Here is a 19136-nt window from a genome sequence, read left to right as displayed (position 1 = left end):
TTATTATGCACAAAAAAAATGAATACTCCCCCTGCTAGCTGGGACCCACCTTGGTGGAAGGCTGACTTGTGGGCCTACTAAGTTGACAGGGACGAAGGGCTTTGTCAACTTAGTCAATATGAACGATTCTAGCTCCAGTGACCGTACGATGTCCATCCAACGGTCGTAGTGCTTCTTCAACCACTGGTCTTATTGCTCCAGCCGCCCAAACCAGCGCCGGTCATGCCTCATGCTCCTGCCTCCCGTGGCTGGCTGTGCTGCCGCGGAGGACTCACCGCCCCCTACTATTCCCACCGCTGGCCAGGCCCTGCAGCGACGGCAGCCTCACACCACAGCCGAACCACTGACCCCTCATACTCCTCTCCGCACGGGCTTCCACTGTCGCGTCTTCCCCGGCTCCACATTGTCCCCTTCCTAGGCCTCGCCGTCGTCCACCTCCGTGGTGCTCTCCGTGCGGCGTGGTCAACATGGTCAAGGAACGACTTGTGATTTGCCAAGTAAGTCACTTTGTCAGGCCTGTTGGGATGCAAATCTTTCAAGACGAGGAGAGCTTTCATTCGGCTAGCCGAGAAAATGGCCCATCAGTAATGAGAAATGGGTTGTACATTTTTAAACACATCAAAGCGGCAATTAGTTTCAAATAACTTTTTTTTCATTTTGAGATTTTAAATTACATTAATTTTTATGCGTGGAGAATTTGTTGGATTTTATATTGATATACATTTAGTTTTAAAATCAGTTTGAATGTGAGTCGAAATTTCGGGATTAAAAACAGTTCGGACCGCACCGAAATATGCAAAATTTCATATAATTTTTTAACCGTGGCCACAATATGGTCTGTAATGCTAACAAAAAGAATATGGGCTCCAAAAAAAACCTTAAGAATTAGCAAATGGACTGTAACTTATTAGAAATAATGGCAGATGGGTTGTATGCTGTTTTCCACAGATTTGAGGCTTTCCTAAAAAAAGGTTGACGCACAAGCAGTGACTGTTGGATGGCCATCCAACGGCCGTCGTGCTTCTTCAATCTTTGCTCTTCCTACTCCAGCCGCTCAAACAAGCACCGGCGGGACTACCTGCTCCCTCCTCCCCGCGGCCGGCTGTGCTGCCGCGCAAGCCTCACCGCCCCACCGTACTCCCATCGCTGGCCTAGCCATCCCTCTACTCACCCACACCTGCTGTTATTCTCCGCCGACGGCAGACGAACCAGTAAACCCTCGTTCAGTCGTACTCCCTCCGCGTGGGAAACAACTGCTGAGTCTTCCCTGCCTCCGTGTCGTTCCCTTCCTAGGCCTCGCCGTCGTCCACCGCCCTAGTGCTCTCGGCGCGGCCTGGTCAACGTGGTCAACGACCGACATGCATCTGAAGTGGACTGTATGTGGAGAGGCCGACAGCTGGGTCCACGGCCGCACGCAAGGAAATGCCTCCTTATTACGCGCAAAATAATGATTCGTCCACCTGACATCAGGGACCAAACGAAAGGGCCTCAGTAATTTGCAAAAAAATGTTACTGTCGCTGATAGCTCGGACCCACCAGCTATATCTTCGCACGCAAGGAAGTGCCCCCTTATTACGCAAAAAAAAATGAATACTCCCCCTATTAGCTGGGACCCAGTATAGTGGCAGGCTGACTTGTGGGCCTACTAAGTTGACGGGGACGGAGGGCTTTGTCAACTTAGTCAATATGCACGATTCTAGCTCCAGTGACCGTACGATGTCCATCCAACAGCCATAGTGCTTCTTCAACCTCTGGTCTTCTTGCTCCAGCCGCCCAAACTACCGTCGGTCGTGCCTCGTGCTCCTGCCTCCCGTGGCCGGCTGCGATGCGGCGGAGGCCTCACTGCCCCCTACTACTCCCACCGCTGGCCAGGACATCTCTCTACTCACCCACACCCCCTGTTATTCTGCGACGACGGCAGCCTCACACCGCAGCGAACCACTGAACCCTCGAACTCCTCTACGTGTGGGCATCCACTGCCGCGTCTTCCCCGGCTCCGCGTCGTCCCCTTCCTAGGCCTTGCCGTCGTACACCGCCCTGGTGCTCTCGGCGCGGTGTGGTCAACGTGGTCAAGGAACGGCTTCCATCGGACGTGGACTGTACGTGGAGAGGCTGACAGCTGGGTCCACAGCCGCAGCAAGGAAGTGCCTCCTTATTACGCGCAAAATAATTATTCCTCCACCTGACAGCGGGGACCCACCGGATGGGCCACCATATTTCGTGAAATAAACGTTTCCCCCCTGACTGCTGGGACCCACCGGCTACACCTTCGTACGCAAGGAAGTGCGTCCGAGAAAAAAACGATTCGCCCCCCTGACTGCTGGGACCCACCAGCTACATCTTCGCACGCAAGGAAGTGCGTCCAGGCAAAAAAAACGATTTGCCCCCCTGACTTCTGGGACCCACTACTACATCTTCGCACGCAAAGGAAGTGCGTCCGGGCAAAAAAAACGATTCGCCCCTCTGACTGTTGGGACCCACCGGCTACATTTTCGCACGCAAGGAACTGCCTGACAGTCGAGACCCCCCTAGTCGAAGCGTACGTAGCATTGTCATTCTAGTTGCGAACTTGTATGTACATACATACTGGTCGATGTAGAGGCGCGCACGTGTCGTAGTAGAGGTGCGTACGTGTCGTAGTAGAGGCGCGCACGTAGCATGTACACGTACGTACATCGGCCAAGGTGCAAGAAAGAAAATACTGCCACATATGTGTACATACGGGCGGGGTCTCGAACGCCTAGTCGCGCATACGTACGGCGAGGGCTCGTGTTCATGGGGAGGCAACAGAATGCGTCGTGTTCATGGGGAGGCAACAGAATGCATCGTGTTCATGGGGAGGCAACGGAATGCGTCGTGTTCATTGTGAGGCAACGGAATGCGTCGTGTTCATCGGGAGGCAATGGAATGCGTGGGAGCCAACCGGCTTGGACGGAACAGGCGATGGAAACGAGGCCTGGCGTACCGCAGCACGGAGGAAACTGACCTCCTACGGTCGAAACGGGGGTCCTGTTGATCGGGAGGGGTGTGGTGTACCGTAAAACAGATGAAACGGACCTCGTACGGTCGAAACAGGGGTCCTATTGATCGGGAGGGGTGTGGCGTACCGCAAAACGGATGAAACGGACCTCCTGCGGTCGAAACGGGGGTCCTGTTTATCGGGAGGGGTGTGGCGTACCGCAAAACGGGACTCCACGGGATACTGTTCATCTCCACCGTCGACCTCCTCCAGCCTCCACGGGCTACCGTCGACCTCCTCCAGCCTCCACGGGCTCCTGCTCATCCAGCCTCCATCGTGCGCTACTCCACCGGCTACTGTTCAACCACCCCTCAACGGGTACCCCTCCACCGTCTACTGTTCATCCAGCTCTCCACACCACGGGGTCCTGTTCAACCACCCCTCCACGGCCACCCCTCCACCGTCTACTGTTCATCCAGCCCTCCACACCACGGGTTCCTGTTCATCCAGAGGCAACGCCACCGCTCACTGTTCATCCAAACCCCCCCGCAATGCTCACTGTTCATCCCAGAGGCAGCATCAATCGGCTTCAGTTAGCAGCAGTAGCGAAGGAATCTCTCCATCGAGTTCAGTTAATAGCCATTGATCGATCGCTCGGGTTCAGTAACGCGTAGCCTGCAGTGCAATCGCGCGGGTTCAGTTAGAGCCCAATGCCTCGCTCGGCTTCAGTTAGAGCCAACGCCTCGCACACACGCGCGTACGTACAAGAGAAATGCGCATCGCTCCGCCCGCGACCTCCCACCGTAACCGGCAACTCCCCGAAATTTTCCTCCCCCTCGCTTCTACCATGGTTTTTTCCGTGATGGACGGCCCAAAGAATGTCATGCAACTGCGTCTCCGGCCCGCCCAGGACGAAAAGCCCATTTTCTGTCATGATTTTTTGTCATAGAAGTAGGAGCCCACCACGTCTATGATGATACCGGGTTTTGTCACAATTATCATCATAGAAGTGTCATATGTATGACACAAAAAAATTTCGTTCGGCCCAAAATGTCACGGATGTGTCTTTTTTTTGTAGTGATGTCATCTGCTCTTGATTCGTTTCTCTAAGTAATGGTTTTCTTCAAGATTCCTCAATTGTGTGGATTTTCAATCTATACAACTCTGGAACCTAAGACAAAGAACGCTTAGTGAAATTCCTCAAGACTGATCTAGTCAAATTCCTCAAAACCTTTTCTTTTTGAAAAACCTTCTGAGAACGCATATGACCTCTCCAAATTCCTCGCAACTATGTTCACAGGTACAAATGTCCGCTGCTGAATCACTAGGTTCTCATAAACTTAACTCATTTGTAGCGTTCCTCGAAGAAAAGTTGCACACCTCTTCAGAAACTTCAGTTGTTCATATTCCTCAGCTGAAGAAAATGGCTGACAAAAGGCCATAGAAGGGAGGAAAGAGGCCTGAGGTCAATACTGCATTTGAAATCCCTGAGGACATTTATGCTGGGTACTGCACACCCCCCGAGGAAGATAGAAATGAGCGCAAGGCGCATTCAAAAGATAGAGAGGAGATGGCCACGGGAATGGAGGGAGTACAGGTTAGTTACTCGCAAGTATATGAAGAAATTCGCGCTCAATCCTCCATGCTCGAGACCTCCATTGGCACCAGGCCAAGTGGAAAATCCCACCAGCCTCAAGCGCGGTGAGGACTATGCTGATGAATGGGCAAAGCGTCAGGCCAAATTGGCCAAGCAAGCAAAGGAAGCAGTGAAGAAATTCAACGCACACTCTGCTGCTGCTGCTGCCTCTGCTGAGGCCTCTGCTAGTCAGCCAAAGAAGGCAATGCATAAGAAGCCTGCGCATAAGTCCAGTGCTTCACCTTCAACGCCCTCACGTCCAAGATCCTCTGCTATGCCATCAAGGCCATCACGGCAAATTCCTCAGACTGCTCCTTCAAAGTCCTCAGCTCCTCCGTCAAAGTCTTCAGCTGATCCGACAAAATCCTTGGCACCTGTGCATCTTGCCACGTGCCAAAGGACTCAAGGCTTCTCAATTGCCTCAGGAGCATCTGCAAGCTCCTTAGCTGCTCGAAATTCCTCAGCTGGTCCCTCACTGCTAAAGAAAAAGGCCACTGCTGGACGAGGCATTCGACCAAGTCCTCACAAGAAGCAGGTCGCCTTCCAAGTGCCTTCTGATGATGATGAGGCTAATGACAAAGAACTTGCCGAAATCATCAGAGACAGGCAAGCCAGGGCCGCTAGAGCCAAAGGCAGCAATGTGCCGCTGATGTTGGATCCAAAGTTGATCCTGTACTACATTGACCTGTGGCACAAGGATCCTAACACGCCTTTGCCGGAGATGAACCTCACTCCTGGTCAAAGTCATGTTCTGACTGCCTTCATTGAGGAAGAAAAATGGAAATTTGAGCAAGGCAGAAGTTTGAAGAAAGCGCAGTACAAGAAACAACTCTACCTCAAGGACAATGTCCTCACTCTGACTCATGATCAGCTCCTTGCCTTGCAAGTTGAAATCAAACAACTGAGCGATGAATTTGATCGCTACCATGCTGATTGGAAGGGTGCCAAGGTGCGTTTCGTCAATCTGACGAAGAAATTCACTTCAAGTGCTGCTCCACCTGTGCACGTTAAAGTTACTCAGGCTGAAGCATCTTCTCAGCCTACTGAAGAACATGTCAGCACCGCTGATGACAATCAGGCTGCTGAAGAAAATGAGAGTGCCAGGGCTGATGACTCCATTCCAGCCACTGAAGATATTGCCAGGGCATCCACTAGTGGTGCGCTTGAGGAGAGTGAACAAGTCAGGGCAACTACTCCAGTTGTGCCTAAGGAAAATGAACCAGAATCCTCTGCACCTCCTGCGCCCACACCAACTCCGATCCTTCCATCTGCATCAGATGCGAAGAAGACCAACGCTGTAGAGCGTGCAGCTGTGAAGAAAAGGAAGGCGTCAACTTCATCAAATTCTTCAGCTCCGAAGAAGATGAAGACTCTGTCCAGTTCAATTGACAATCCAATTGATGCCGTTCCAGTATCATCAATGCCATCAAAGGACTTTGTTCCTTTTGGTGAAGATTATGTGATTCCCGATGAATCTGATGAAGAAAATCATTCTGCTGCTTCGACAGAGCAATTGGACGAAGAAATTGAAGTGGATAAAATCCCTTCAACTCCAGGCATTTCCTCACATATGCCTCAGTTCACTGCTGAAGAGGCAGGTGTTGAAGAAATAGAAGATGAAGATGTGGACATTGGTTGTACCACTCCTGTGTTCAATGATGAATTTTGGGACAGTCAACACCCCAACTCTCTAATGTTCACTCCACTCCAAGCAATTCCTCAGTCCCCTGCTGCCACTGAAGTGCAAATGGGATCTGAAGAACCTCATGCAACCCCAAGTGTTCATGAAGAAATTCCAGCCACTAGTGTTGAAGAAATTGTCAATGAAGAGTTGACGACCCAGGCTAAAGTTGCATAAGAACCTGAAATTCCTCAGCCTGAGGAACCTGAGATTGCGATTCCTGAGGTGGTGTTGCAATTGAATGACACTCCTCAGCCCAAGCCAAAGGATCCCTTCTCCAAGAAGAAAAAATTCAAGGCTATTGATTTCTTCGGCGAGCACGTGTTCTTCACTGAATTCAACCCCTATGAAAATGCTCATCTGAGAAGGTTGTGTTTCTGGACTGCCAGCCAGGCCAACTTCTATTCCTCAGTGCTCTTCAAAAAGGACAAAGTCTTCGACCACGAGCACATTCCTCATGTGGACATGGAATCTATGCCTTGCTTCTCTCAAGTCCTCAGCATGATTCATGACACACGCTTGCTCAGTTTCTGCTCTGACATAGTTGATTGGAACAAAGAGCTTATTCTTCAGTTCTATGCAACTCTGCATATCACAGGTGATGCGACTGACATCAACTCATGGGTGTTGGACTGGATGACTGAAAACACTCATTACAAGGCACCAGCCTCTGAATTGCTTCATGCCTTGCCAATCAGTCCCCCACTTGATGGTGCTCGTTGTCCGTATGATGAGCCTGAACTCACTGATCACTATATGCAAGTGCTCATGAAGCCGCTGAAGCCGGGTCAAGTCCCAAGGACAAAATTCCTCGTGAAGGAATTGCTCTATGTGCCAAGAACCATCTACCGCATTCTGACAAAGACCATGAGTCCCATCAAAGGCCATGACTCATCCGATGAAGAAATTATCGGAATGATGAAGAATATACTTTTTAACATCATGCATGGCATCCCCATAAATTATCACGATTTCTTCATGAGGACTCTGGCAGAGCTGAAGCCTTACGCGCCATGGATCATGAGATTCATCAGAACAAGGTCTTCACTCAACTACAAGGCTGATTTTCAGAATCACCTCAGCTACTTGCCCCCTATTGAAGTCCTCAAGCGGACAATTTCCTCATCTGATGAGAAGGGCAAGTCACCAGCCGTTATCGATGAAGGCATTCGTCCATTGGAAGGTCAGTTCCGCAAAGCTGCATCTTACTCCACCAATGATGACTCTACCACTCATGATACTGCTGCCAATGCTACCAAGTCAAGTCCTCAAGCCACTGCTCCTCGTGTGATGACTGACCGTGAACTGCCTATAAGTCTTCACCAAAAGGTGGATCGCAACCACAAGTGGGTTAAGCGTCAGTTTGGCTCTATTCTTCAAAACATGACTTCTACACATAATGCAGTGAAGAAAAACCACTACTACCTCCATGAAGTGTTTGATCGCACCTGGGCTATTCTGTCACATCTATATGGTGAAGAAGATCTGAAGCAAACGGGCTTCAAGGAAGACTTTGACTGGTCTGCTCGTCCACCGAAGAGATTCAAGAAGGTCAAGGTTCCTTCCTTGGTGGCTAGCTCATATTCTTCATCACGCGCCACAGACGAGCACGAAGACTTGGACGACACTGCAGCAGGCCCTACAACGACTCAAGACCCTGACAACGCTGGTGCTCCTCCATCATCATGGTATTCTTCAAGGGCGTTAGTCCTCAGTTTCAACCCTTTTGGTCATTCGATGACAAAGGGGGAGAAATTTGAGTTAGTCTTCAAGCGGGTCTATCTTATATGGGCGTTTTTTGCTAAGTTACAACTCTCGTTCTTCTGATGCCTTTGCTGGATCGAGTTGTAATCTTAAACTCTATGGTGACCTGATACTTTTCTTGTGTTCTTCTGCATGCTTATTCCTCATTAATGTTAATGCACGCATGCTTAATTACATCAGTCACCATATTTCACCATGCATTTCAAATTTTTCATATTATATATCAAATGCGTGTATGAATTACAAGATATAGGGGGAGATCTCCATGATTATACTCTTCAAGTGTGCATTGCTTCAAAAGCAAATTCCTCACTATGCACATCTTCAGGGGGAGTTCTTCTATATCTTGCAATCAAATTCCTCAACATCAGTATCTACACTTCATATATTTATCCCCGTTGAAAACTTAACCTATATTGTCATGAATCACCAAAAAGGGGGAGATTGTAAGTGCATCTAGTGCCCGTAGTGATTTTGGTGTATTGAAGACTTATAGGTTAAGGGATTGATGCGTTTGTAAGTGTACACAGGTCTATAAGTCTATGAGGAGTTTGATATTTACAGAGAAAGTCGACCCCTAAAAATGAAGTTCTTCAACTGAAGACTTTGGAATTCTAAAGACTTTCTGAAGACTTTGAAATTGAAGAAATTGGTGTGACCCTGAAAACTTGGCAATCATTCGAGGAACATGAAGCGTGAAGACTTTTGTTTTCATAGTTTCATTTTCCCTTTCTTGAGTCATAGGAAACACCGTACTGTTAAAGGGGGTCGAGGAAATACTAAGGAAAAATTTCCATGTGATGCTCAACTCAAAATCCTACACCTACCAATCCCTTTGAGTGAAGCCATTGGAAATCTCATACAGTTCAATCATATTCTTCAGTGACAGAGACGAAGTTCTTTTGGTCTCTGAGGAATTTGTTCTGACTGAGGAGTTAGGAATTCGCCAGTGCAAATTGCCTACACAGTGAGGAACATGATAGCCCTAGGATTTTGATAGTCAAAATTCCGACCGTTTCTGTGCTATGCGCCAGCGGTTCCAAAATATCTACCCACCTAACGGTCATATCAGACAAGGGCATTTATGCCTTATCATGTCGGGCTGCTCCCTAGGCTATAAATAGCCGCCCCTACAACCACTAGCTGGTTGGCTGCTCCAAGAGAAACTAACACTTGTCATTTGAGAGCATCCCATCCTCCGAGGACTTTGAGCGAAAATCATCAAGTGAGGAAAACCCAAAACCAGGACCTACAAACCCAAAGTGATTGAGCATCACTGAAGAGATTGATCCTGCATGGATCCGACGCTTGTTTCCTTTGAAGATTGTGCTTCTTCCAGACTGTTAGGCGTCAAGGTCTAGAGCATCCAAGAGGAATTGTGGAGGTTCGGAAGTCACCTGAAGACTTACGACGAGTGTTTGGGCGAGGTCTGTGTGACCTTAGCTCAAGGAGAATACGGTGAGGACTATGTGTCCGGGACTGGGTGTCCTCGAGTTTAAATACTCAGGCGCTCCAACCAGATGTACAACTGAGACAGCAGTTGGAACTGGTCTACAAAATCATTATCTTCACCAAGCTAACTGGTTCTATTTCCTCAACTCTTTTATTTCCTCATGTCTGTTGTTCTGTGCCTGTTCATATCTGTTTGAAGACTTTGACTGAAGACTTTCTCAATTTCCTCAGTTCAATTTCTTCAGTCTGTCCGTCTTCTTTCTTGTGTTATCCTGTGTTTACGCTTTTTGTACTCTGTGCTTGTCTTCATTTCATCATGATGACAATGCTTGTGTTATGTTATGTTTACTTCTGAGTACCTATTCCGCTGCAAGTAGTTCTTCATTTAGGAATTTCCTCACCAGCAAATCCCTCAGTGAAGAATTCTTAAAAATCGCCTATTCACCCCCCCCCCTCTAGTCGATATAACGCACTTTCATATGCTCGTATGCTGTTATGCCTCATTTAACTTGTACCCCATCTCACTATCTATTCGTATTATACTTACCTTTCTATTCGTAGAATATGATGCCACTCTAATGTAGGGCAGAACCCTAGGGGCCGATCTTTCACGTTTGAAGAGGATCCCTACGGGGAACACAAAGAACGCGCGGAAGAACATGAGGGAAATCACGAGGGGAAAACAAGAGAAACACTCAACTGACACAAAATTGATCACACAAGTGCTGGATCATCGAGGCACGAAGTAACATGAGATCCAAAGTCAACAAGGGACGATACAAGAGTAACCGTTCTTCTCCGTGAGGAGGTCTTGATTTTCTTCTCCGGATGGAGGTCTTGAATTCGGGTGGATCTTCTCCGAAGAGGTGCGGTCCATCACGAGGATTAGATCCGGTACGGATGAGCAATGCTCTATCTCAAATGAGCTAAACCAATGCTAACCCTAGAATGTAGGTGGAGGGGAAGTATATATAGTCTACGGGGCGAAGGGGTACATGGGCCACGGCCCGGAGGCGCTGCACGTAGGCAGGAGGGGGCCGGATGTCCGGGCATCGGGCCGGATATCCGGTCGCTCGCGACGGGCCGGATATCTGGGCTTGTGGAGTTGGCCCTGCTGCTCTCTGGATGGACGGGCCGGATGTCCGGGCGGAGGGGCTGGATGTCCGGGGCTTCAGGAGGGGCCGGATGTCCGGGGTGGCGGCCGGATGTCTGGGCTGTCGGGGCATGCTTCTGTGCTTCCTGGACGGCGTGTACGGATGTTCGGGCTAGAGGGCGGATTTCCGGTGAGGAGGGTCAGATGTCCGGGCTAGACGCCGGATGTCCGGTCCCTGTAGCTTCTTCTGCCGACGCCTGGCCATGTAGATCTCCAGGGGCCGGATGTCCGGGGCCATGGCCGGATGTCCGGTGCCTGGAGGCTGTTCTCGCCTTCTTCCATTGGTTCTCTTCTACCATGGACTTGGGGTCTTGACCATCTTCATGTACATCCTCGGGAGGATCCTCTTGGTACCTAATCATGCACAACATTGCTTCTTTAGGCAGTAACCATGTCTCGAGAGGATCATATGAGATATCACTAAGGAGAGAAATCACCTCGGTCTCAAGAGCTCTAGCTCTAGCTCTAGTCATGGGTCCTCTTGGTGCTTGGTGAGACGATGGAAGGTCCATGGGGATGACCGAAGGATGCTCCGCATCATCTCCCCCCCCCCCCCTTGGGAAAGATCCGACCTCGGATCGAAATCCTCATCACCATGGTACGGGGAGAGATTGCTGACGTTGAAGATGTCGCTCACGTTGTACTTGTCGTGTGGGAGATCGATCTTGTAAGCGTTGTTTTTGTAGCATGCTACCACCTTGAAGGGTTCGTCGGCTCGAGGTAGTAGTTTGGACTTGCGTTCGTCGGGGAAGCGGTCCTTGCGAAGGTGTAGCCACACGAGATCTCCAATGTTAAATATCATGGGTTGCTTGTTGATGTTGAGCTTGGTCTCGAGTCGTTGTACTTGGTGCTCGATGGTGTGCATTGTATCCTCATGCATCTTCTTGATGTACCTTGAATGGGCACTTGCGTCGAGGTTAGTGCGCTCTTGTAGAGGAAGAGGTAGAATGTCCAATGGGGACAACGGGTTGAAGCTGTAGACGACCTCGAAGGGGGGCTTGCCGGTAGTCGAATGACTTGCACGGTTGTAGGCGTGCTCGGCGATGGGTAGACACTCCTCCCACTCCTTGATGTTCTTCTTGATCAACACGCGAAGTAGAGTGGATAGCGTACAGTCCGTCACCTCTGTTTGGCCGTCGGTTTGAGGGTGATATGCGGACGAGAACAAGAGCTTGATTTTGAGCTTGGCGCATAGCGTCTTCCAAAAGTAACTCAAGAACTTGACATCGCGGTCGGAGACGATTGTCTTTGGTACTCCATGGAGGCGCAAGATTTCCCTACAAAAGAGATTTGCAACGTGTGAAGCATCGTCTATCTTGTTGCAAGGAATGAAATGTGCCATCTTAGAAAATCGGTCCACAACAACAAAGACGGAATCCTTTCCATTTTGAGTTCTAGGCAAACCAAGTACAAAATCCATGCTAATGTCTTCCTAAGGTTGATAAGGAATAGGAACAGGCATGTAGAGACCATGGGATTGAGCTTTAGACTTAGCTTTGTGACATGCAGAGCATCGGTTGGTGAAGCGTGAGACGTCTCGGAACATCTTGGGCCAAAAGTAGTTCTTGGCGAGCATGGCAAATGTCTTGTCGCGACCAAAGTGTCCCATGAGTCCACCTCCATGAGCTTCTTGCAAAAGGATAAAACGAAGAGAAGACTCAGGAATGCAAAGTTCGTTAGCTCTCATAAGATAATCATCTTTGATGTAATATTGTTCCCAAGATGTATGTGCCAAACATTTAGCATAAGGAATAGCAAAAGATGGATCATTAGCATACAAGTCTTTTATGTGCTCAAAGCCAGTAACATTCAACTCAAGTTTAGTGACAAGCATGCATATGCGTGAAAGTGCATCCACAACTACATTTTCCTTACCCTTAATGTACTTGATCACATAGGGGAAAGATTCAATAAATTCACTCCATTTGGTGTGACGCTTGTTCAACTCAGTTTGACCTTTTAAGTACTTAAGCGTTTCATGATCGGTATGGATGACAAACTCATGAGGTCTAAGGTAATGCTCCCAAACATGTAGCACACGCACTAAAGCATACAATTCTTTGTCATAGATGGGATAGTTAAGTTGAGCACCGGAGAGTTTTTCACGAAAGTATGCAATGGCTCGTTTTTCTTGCATCAAAATGCCGCCAATTCCAGTACCACTTGCATCACAATGAACGTCAAAAGTTTTGTCAAAGTTGGGCAAAGCAAGAATCGAAGCATGAGTAAGCAAAGACTTGAGCTCATCAAAAGCGGTGGATTGAAAGATCCCCAAACAAAAGGAGCATTATTCTTACTCAAGGCATGCAAAGGAGCGGCAATAGTGCTAAAGTCTTTCACAAAGCAACGATAAAAACCTACAAGACCAAGAAAGCTACGCACTTGTTGCAAATTGGTGGGTTGGGGCCAAGTTTTAATTGCTTCAACTTTAGATTCATCAACTGGACACCCTTGGAAGAAACGACAAAACCCAAGAAAACAAGTATGTCAACACCAAATGTGCACTTTTTCATGTTGGCATAAAGACGTTCCTTGCGAAGCATTTGCAAAACAGCCCTAACATGCTTTATATGCTCTTTCATGGATTTGCTAAACACAAGAATATCATCAAAGTAAAACACAACAAACACTCCAATATAAGGTCGAAGCACAAAATGCATAAGGCGCATGAAAGTTCGGAGAGCTTCCGATAATCCCATAGGCATAACCAACCACTCGTACAAGCCAAATTTGGTTTTGAAAGCAGTTTTCCATTCATCACCTTCTTGTATGCGGATTTGATAACAGCCACTTTTAAGATCAATTTTTGAGAAAATGGTGGCACCGCTAAGTTCATCAAGCATATCATCTAAGCGAGGAATGGGATGCCTATAGCGAATGGTAATAGAATTTATAGGTGTACAATCGGAGCACATGCGAAAACTACCATCTTGTTTGGGCACAATTATAACGGGAACGGCACAAGGGCTTAAGCTTTCACATACATGACCGTTGTCAATTAGTTGTTGTACTTGCCGTTGGATCTCCTTAGTTTCTTCGGGGTTGACGCGGTATGGAGCTTTGTTTGGTAGGGGCGCTCCGGAGATGAGGTCGATACGGTGCTCAATGCCTCGTAGAGGAGGTAGTCCCTGAGGTAGCTCATCGGGGAAAACATCTTGGAATTCCTGCAAAAGAGATTGAAACACTAAAGGTAGATCGTGAGAGGTGTTAGTTTTGGGGTCCCCATACTTGCACATAAGGACAAAGTGCATAACACTCGATGGGTTCTCACACACTTCTCTCATCTCACTTTTGGTGGCAAATAGGACTAGGTTCTTCTCTCTAGGCGAAGAGGCACTCAAGTTTGGCTTGTGGCTCTCACTCACTTTTTGGTGGATCACTTTCCCACTCTTCTCTCCATGATGGGTGGCTTTCTTGTCGGCTATCACTTGACTAGGAGACATAGGTCGTAGCACATACTCCTTTCCTTTCATCCTGAAGCTATAGTGATTGGTACGCCCATCGTGGATGACACCACGGTCGAATTGCCAAGGCCTACCAAGAAGGAGGTGGCAAACGGACATCGGGATGACATCACACTCCAAAGTGTCCTCATGTGCACCAATTTTGAAGGAGACTTGGACCGTATGCTCAACTCGTATAGTGCCGGAGTCACTTAGCCATTGGACTTTGTAGGGGTGCGGGTGCTTCATCTTAACCAATTGAAGCTTGGAGCATAGTTCTTCACTTGCCAAGTTGTGGCAACTACCTCCATCGATGATGGCCTTGACGGATTTTCCATTGATGCCGGCCTTTGTGTGGAAGATGTGGCATCGTTGGTCGTCTTCTTGTTGATGTTGAAGAGTCAAGACTTTGGAGACAACGAGAGCGGGGCTCGAATCCTCATCACAAAAGACTTGATCATCTTCATCCTCGTTCACGCGCCGGTGCATGGCCACTTGCTCAAGGGCTTCCATCTCCTCATCACTCATGGAGTCATAGGTTCCATCATCGTTGAGGATCATGGTGTGCTTGTTTGTGCATTCATAGGACTTGTGGCCTCGGCCGCCGCAAGTGAAACACTTGAAGGAGCTTGTCTTGATGGTCTCATCGGTCAGAGTAGATGATGAAGCATGCGGCTTGAAGTTGCTTGTAGTAGGAGGAGGATGACTTGAGCCTGTCGAAGTTTTCTTGTAACTTGACTTGTCGTCATTGCTTGTAGATGGCTTTGTTGAGGTAGAAGTTTGAGGAGTCGTTGAATCTTGGGTGTTGGAGAAGCCGTAGGTCTTGGATGAGTACTTAGTGTACTTGAAGTCATCTTGCACTTGACGTTCCGCCTTGGTAGCTTGATGCACGAGCTCGATGAGGTTGGAGTAGGGTTGGAAGTTGGCAATCTTCTTGATGGGATGATTGAGTCCATTCAAGAAATGTCCCATAGTTTGCTCATCATCTTCTGTGACATTGGCTTGAATCATGGCTATCTCCATTTCCTTGTAGTATTCTTCAACACTCTTTGTTCCTTGCTTGAGGAGTTGTAGCTTCTTGAAGAGATCGCGGTTGTAGTAGGTTGGCACAAAACATGCTCGCATGACATCCTTCATTTGAGCCCAAGTGGTGATAGGTGGTTCACCTCTTGCTTCACGGCTCTCAAGGACTTGTTCCCACCATATGAGCACATAGTCTTGGAACTCAAGTGATGCCATAGCGATCTTCTTCTCTTCCTCATAGTTGTGCAAACGAAAGATTTCGTTGACCTTCAATGCCCATTAGAGGTATTCTTCGGGATCATGGCTTCCATTGAACTTGGGCATTGTGAATTTTAGCTTGCCGTAGTGTTGCTCTTCATTGTGTTGTTGGCGATGGTGATGATGACACCCTTGACGTGGAGGATAATCATCGTCATGTTGCTCTTGGCGTGGAGGAATTCCATGATCAACTTGCTCTTGTTGAACTTGAGGTTGAGGAGGAACTTGTCGAGCTTGAGAAGCTTGAGGAACTTGACGTTGCACGCGCGGTTGGTAGTTCTGCTCTTGTATTTCTTCTCAAAGTGCTTCCTATTGATTGCGCCGATCTTGGTTGCGGTGGAAATGGCTCGACTTGATTCTTGAAGGGCACATTGCGCCTCAAGAGCTTGTGCTTCACGTTGTTGTTGTTGAAGACGTTGAGCCTCGGCGTCTTGTTCCACTTGATGTAGACGCGCTCGTTCTTCCTCTTGGCGCCGTTGTCATTGTCGTTCTTGAGCTTGTGCAAAAGCGACTTGGTGTGGTTGAGGACAAGGTACTTACTCTTGCGAATGCTTGTCGTGTAGAGGATTGTGAGATGCATGACGGTCTTGACACGCGGCTCGTCGAAGAGTGTTCGATGTCGGTGTACTTGAGCCAGAGAAGGTGTCGTCGAAGTGTCGACTTGAGTGGATCCGTCTTGAGTATGAAGAAGTTGAAGGAGGATGGTTCACCAACAAGGCGCGGATCTCGTCCATCCTTGCATAATTCTCTTGCTTGTGAGCATCGAGCTTGTTGTCGAAGTAGTCCTTGGTACATTGCTCGGAGAGTTGCAAGTCGGTGGCGAGGTTGTCGATGTGGTTGGTCATAGCTTGTTGCTCTTGATGCAACGCTCATTTTGCACCAAAGAGGTGGCTCTTGGTGACAAACGAGGACATGTCGTCGTCTTGCTTGATGAAGAGTGGGTTGGTAGAAGAACTTGGCCTATCCATCATCCCATGCAAAAATGTGAGTGGTAGAAGGAGAAGAACTTATACACAATTGTACCTTGACCGATGTTGACGATGTGAAAGTGCAACTATCCCTAGGTGGTTTTGGTAATTCATAACAACATATAGCTCATTGATCTAATGCTATTCCAAGACTATTATTTCAGGAAAGCTCAATGAATGGCAGGGCATGGATGATGAAAGTAGATCCCTCAAAATATCAAGGACAAAGGATTGGCTCAAGCTCAAAAGCTCAAGACTCTTCATTTTACATTTTAGTGATCCAAGATCACATTGAGTCTATAGGAAAAGCCAATACTATCAAGGAGGGATGAGGTGTTGCTTAATGAGCCTCTTGCTTCAAGTGCTTAATGATATGCTCCAAATACCCTCAAGTACTTTCTCACATCCTCATATGACCTAAACCCAAAATCAAAATTGGTCACACCGATCCTTTCTATCCGGCGCCACCGAGTTCAAATGTCATAGCCACTGCCACAAACCCTAGGCAAATCAGTCTTACCGATAGGGATCTCGGTCTCACCGAGATGGGATTGTAATCTCTCTGTTTCCCTTCGTAACATTTCGGTCTAACCGAAGTGAGCGATCGGTCCCACCGAGATTGCAATGTAAACTCCATGTTTCCCTTTCGTAACATTTCGGTCTCACCTAAATGAGTGAATCGGTCCCACCGAGTTTACCTGACCAACTCTCTGGAAAGCTTATTACCAAAATCGGTCTCACCCAGTTTGTGTAATAGGTCTTACCAAGATTATGTTATGCCCTAACCCTAACCATATCGGTCCTACCGAGTTGCATGTCGGTCCCACCAAAAATCCTAACGGTCACTAGGTTTACTAAATCGGTCCGACCGAGTCTGTTGAGTCGGTCCCACCGAGTTTGGTAAATTGTGTGTAATGGTTAGATTTTGTGTGGAGGCTATATATACCCCTCCACCTCCTCTTCATTCGTGGAGAGAGCCATCAGAACAAACCTACACTTCCAACTTACCATTTCTGAGAGAGAACCACCTACTCATGTGTTGAGGCCAAGATATTCCATTCCTACCATATGAATCTTGATCTCTAGCCTTCCCCAAGTTGCTTTCCACTCAAATCTTCTTTCCACCAGATCCAAACCCTATGAGAGAGAGTTGAGTGTTGGGGAGACTATCATTTGAAGCACAAGAGCAAGGAGTTCATCATCAACGCACCATTTGTTACTTCTTGGAGAGTGGTGTCTCCTAGATTGGCTAGGTGTCACTTGGGAGCCTCCGACAAGATTGTGGATTTGAACCAAGAAGTTTGTAAGGGCAAGGAGATCGCCTACTTCATGAAGATCTACTGCTAGTGAGGCAAGTCCTTCATGGGCGACGGCCATGGTGGGATAGACAAGGTTGCTTCTTCGTGGACCCTTCGTGGCTGGAGCCCTCCGTGGACTCGCGCAACCATTACCCTTCATGGGTTGAAGTCTCCATCAACGTGGATGTACGATAGCACCACCTATCGGAACCACGCCAAAAACATCCGTGTCTCCAATTGCGTTTGAATCCTCCAAACCCTTCCCTTTACTTTCTTGCAAGTTGCATGCTTTTTAATTTCCGCTGCTCATATACTCTTTGCATGCTTGCTTGAATTGTGTGATGATTGCTTGACTTGTCTAAAGATTGCTAAAATCTGCCAAACTCTAAATTGGGAAAAGGTTAAGTTTTTAATTGGTCAAGTAGTCTAATCACCCCCCCCCCCTCTAGACATACTTCAAGGTCCTACACGATGAATCAAGTTCACTCAAATGCGGACAATGAAATAGCACTATTGGTACCAATTCTTGTCGGTTCTCACACCTACACAAGTAAAAGCTTATGGTGGAGCTTGCTTAGGATGGTGGCACAAAATTTGATGCAATTGTAAGTGAGCTTCAATAATGTTAGAAAAGATTGACAAATTTGTAGATGCAACAAGTAGACCAAGCAAGTAGTGGTACACGGAAACACACACGCAAATAGATAAATGGGATTGTGCAAACCAAAAGTGAGCCAAAATGTGGAATCCACGAAAATGCTCTTATTGCACAATACACGAGAGACGCTAGCACGATTGCACAATAGGCGGATACGGAACTTGTGCACAACCTACTAGGCAAAAATGCAAGGACCTCTATCCCAAGTATGCTATATGTATGGTATCTCGGTGCTATGATCCAAGATGATCGGATATGACAATCTTAATGTAGTATGATGCTATGGTTCTTGCTTAGAAGCTCTTTGCTTATCTTTCCTCTTTGCTTAAAAGCTTGGTTGGCTCTTTCACTTTTGAGCTCTTTTCTCATGCAAAACTTCACGAACCAAGATAGGAATTGCGTATGCTATGACAACCTTGTGACACAAAAGTTGATGCCAAGATATGCACCACTATGGTATGTATGCTATGGAGTATGATCACTAAAGTGCACAAGTCACGTTGCCGACAATACTCAATGGCTAGTCTCGATGGTAAGCTATGCAAAAGTAAGGCCATGTCGGTATCATTGCAATTGCAAGGTATGACAAAGATGTCGTCGAAGTTACCGTCCTTGGCGATGATGAGTAGTCGATGGAGATGAGCGGTGGTTATGTTCACGTCGAACCGTACCTATATAGCCGAAACACAATAGGACACGGGAACCACAACCCAAAATCTCAAAGACCAAAATGTGTCAAAATCGGCATAGGAGGTAGCGGTGAGCGGTGGTGGTGCTTGCGGAAAGCGGTGGTGGTATGCGGAAGTAAGCGTGGGCACCGGGGCAAAATTGGGAGAAACTAGG

Source organism: Triticum aestivum, chromosome 5B (genome assembly GCF_018294505.1).
Source record: "Triticum aestivum cultivar Chinese Spring chromosome 5B, IWGSC CS RefSeq v2.1, whole genome shotgun sequence".
NCBI lineage: Eukaryota > Viridiplantae > Streptophyta > Magnoliopsida > Poales > Poaceae > Triticum > Triticum aestivum.
The sequence above is the reverse complement of the archived record's forward strand: the minus strand, read 5'-3'. Positions refer to the sequence as shown.